At 43.7% G+C, this 3,563-nt stretch overlaps 1 long non-coding RNA gene across 1 annotated transcript; it reads left to right on the top strand.

Moving 5' to 3' along the window:
• The first annotated feature begins 323 nt into the window (after window positions 1–323).
• On the top strand, window positions 324–3,252 carry LOC128417180 (uncharacterized). The gene is made up of 3 exons (XR_008331402.1): window positions 324–444; window positions 782–872; window positions 2,736–3,252. It is a non-coding gene; the product is annotated as an uncharacterized LOC128417180 (long non-coding RNA).
• The last annotated feature ends 311 nt before the right edge of the window (window positions 3,253–3,563 follow it).

The following is a 3,563-nucleotide window of genomic DNA, read 5'->3' on the forward strand; positions in this document are numbered from 1 at the left end:
TTGTGCTTCTTCGGAGAATTGAAGACATGGCAGAGACTGTCGTAGTTTTAAGAAATATGATTTATTCACATATTTAGACCTTCAGTTTGCATGGAGGGAGTCCCAATCTTACAGCATTGTCACCCCAAGAAGAGTTAGTTCCCATTGCAGGTCAGCACTGGAATTGAAGGCATCTCTCCCAGCCAGCCTTCAGCCAGCCTGCCCAAAATGGATCTCCCCATGTTCTCCCTCCCTCCCAGCACACCTTGCTAAAGACAATATTTTCCTGTGACTTCACACCCAGTTACCCTGGTAACCTTCTGTCTGCCCAGAATGTCCAAGACCTTTTGTCATGTTAATACATCTATACCAGGTGATGTCCTGGCTTGGAAAGGAAGCTTAGCTTGTATTTTTCCACTGGCGTGCAGTTTTCCCTTCTATACTCCAAATAATGAAAATCCTACCGTTTATTAATTTCTAGGGTTTAGGAGGGTCTCCCCAATCTATAACATCATTATACTTCATGCCACCCCTTACTCACTCCCCCAACCAAACAGCCCCATATGTTGTAACCTTCCCTCAAAGGGGAGTTGCTCCAGCCCCAATTCCTTCAGCTGATCATTTTGGCCGCAGCTTCCTAGCTCTGTGATATTATTTTTCATGTCAGGCTACCCAAGCTGGCCACACAGTATTCCAAGCACGGTGGCACTGTAGATTTGTACAGCGGCATTGTGATATTGGCAGTTCTATTTGCAATCTCTTTCCTAATGATCCTTAACACGGAATTTGCCTTTTTTCACAGCTGCTGCACACGGGCTCGACATCTTCATGAAAACTCATGAAAAAGAGCATCTGATGCCATTTCTGTGCGTGCGATAGCAGCAAATAATCATGTGAGTTCTAAAGGCTGAAGGGGAGAGGGAATCTGACATCCTTCCTCCTGCTGCATTAAAGCAGAAAAACAGTTTCGAAAAGGTTTTGGACTTTACATGCTTGGGCACAAATTGTGTGTGGAAATGTTTTAAGGCAGCGACCCTCTGCTCTTTGCAGAAGAGGATTGTCGTCGTGAAGTTCCACAGCACATTCTCCCCCTGCCCTGGAAACAAGTATATGTGCGAGACGATCATAGAAATCATGCCATAGTAATACAATTTTATATCGATTGGAGACAATCGATATGCTGTTCACTGTCCATTTCCATTGAGATGCAATATTCACTTTCTATTGCCTCAGTGATATGTGGTGTTTGTGTGGCATTCCAGGCATTATGCAGAAAGGCAAGTCAATTGGTTGGTTTTTTTAAAAAAGATAAAAATAAAATAAACTTCATGAGGGAATTCCATGCAGGCAAATAGCATCTTCAAAGGATGAATTTTCCTCAGGATCACAGCAGGAGAGGAAAGTGTTAAATCCCTCCTTCCTGCTTTCTGTGATTCTGATCATTGCCAGTGCTCTCCATTGGATGCTATTTGCATTTTTAAAAGATGCATGTTAAATGCAAAGACACATTTAACATTGCATCTGGTTTCACCCTCATCCACACATTCCAGACACTCACACAGGACATTGACCACCTTCACTGGTTCTGATATAAGTGGAATATAAATTAATAAACAAACAATAAAATTCACTGGGACCCATTGTTTGCACATGCCTCGAACTTTTCTTAAGGAGGGATCTCTGAGCTCATTCCAAGCAGACAAAGCATAAGCAACCTGCTGGTGTTCAGAAGGAAATCAAAACATGGACCTATATCTGATCAAAGATCATAGTTTTTCTAGCTTCTTAGATCTGAAGCAGCCTCAGCCTTGGCCCAGTATACCTGAAGTAGCCACCCCCATTGTTCAGCTTGGACATTGAGGTCCAGCTCCGAGGGCCTTCTGGCGGTTCTCTCACTGTGAGAAGTGAGGTTACAGGGAACCAGGCATAGGGCCTTCTTGGTTGTGGCACCTGCCCTATGGAACGCCTTCCTATCAGATATCAAGGAAATAAACAACTCTTTGACTTTTAGAAGGCATCTGAAGGCAGCCCTGTGTAGGGAAACTTTTAATGTCTGATATTTTACCATTTTTTATGTGCTGTAAGCCTCCCAGAGTGGCTGGGGAAACCCAGTCAGATTGGTGGAGTAATAATAATAATAATAATAATAATAATAATAATAATAATAATATTCCAGCCTGATGTCTCCCAGATTTCTTTTGGACTCCCATCACCTCTGACCGTTGACTATGCTGGATGTTGAGAGGTGTATTCCAAATGCATCTGAAGGGCCTCAGGTTGGATTAAAAACAAACTTGACTTCAACTTGCTCCACTCTTTGGGAAAAGGAAATGTTAGCACTTCCTTAGCAAGCTTTGTTTGTTGCCATAACAGACTTTACAGATGAGTTGCTGGGGCTGTTATGCAAGTACGGGTTATTGCCCAAAGAGCTAACAAATGGTTGTAATTATATCTATTCTGTAGCTTCCCAGCGGTGGCTCTGACAGCACGGGCAGCTTTTTCTGCACATCAAGTACTCCAGTTCTGTCCCGCCCCCTTTATTATACATCGTGAGAGCCTTTACACCCAGCGATTTCTATGGTCATCCAAGGAATTTGTGGGAGGCACTTTTTTGCTTAACGCTCCTGTTGCTGCCGGCGAGCCACTTGCAAAATAAATAAAAAAATTGGCAGGCTTTTATTATAGCCGCGTGTAAATAGCATGATTCCTCCAGCAAATTATAGTGTGCGCTCTCAAATTTCCTTCTGGTCTCACAGAGCCCTTGTTGAGGATGCATTTCTTCTAACCCCCCCCCCCCACTTCACGACGGAGTTTCAACGCTGGAAGGCTCAAGCAGCTTGCAAGTGAAGGAAAGAGGAAAAGGCAGGATCGGGGCAGGATTGGCTTCTCATGTGGAAAGGCTGATGTGCACCAAACCCGGAAAACTATAAACAGGACATCCTGCGACCAGCAGCCCATGAGAAAATTCTGCTCCATACAATGCACAAAAAGTTAAGAGGTTTGAATTGCCTTTTTGGAACCCTTCACCCATGACCAGAAGAAGTAGGAGAAGTCACAAAGCAGGGATGGAAGCTTCTCCAACGAAAGAAAGAGGAAACAAAAAAGGAACCAACAAGATCCTCTCTAATCACTATATCATAACATGGTAGATTTTCATGTACAGTGTTGTTCATGCGTGATTCTTTTATTTCCCTGTCTCAGTGCCCATTAAGACCAGAGAAGTAATAGCTATAATCCCCCCAAGGCTGGAGGGAATTCCAATAGCCTGCTAAACATAAGGAGCAAACTGCCTGTAGAAAGGCCAAACTCTGTTATGTGTGGTCTAAATCAGGGTTGGGCTCCTGAGATGTCATAGGCCTCCAAATCCCATCATTCCCAGCCAACACTGCCAGTCACAAGGCATGATGAGAATTATATGCCAAAGAAGGACAGAACTTTCTTTATGTATGCTACAACAGCAGCAAGAATACTCATCGCAAAGTATTGGAAGACGCAAGATCTACCCACTCTGGAAGAATGGCAGATGAAACTGATTGACTGTATGGGACTGCCAGAAATGACGAGCAGAATCCGTGACCAGGGAG

The sequence above is a fragment of the Podarcis raffonei genome, chromosome 7 (assembly GCF_027172205.1).
Source record: "Podarcis raffonei isolate rPodRaf1 chromosome 7, rPodRaf1.pri, whole genome shotgun sequence".
Taxonomy (NCBI): Eukaryota; Metazoa; Chordata; class Lepidosauria; order Squamata; family Lacertidae; genus Podarcis; species Podarcis raffonei.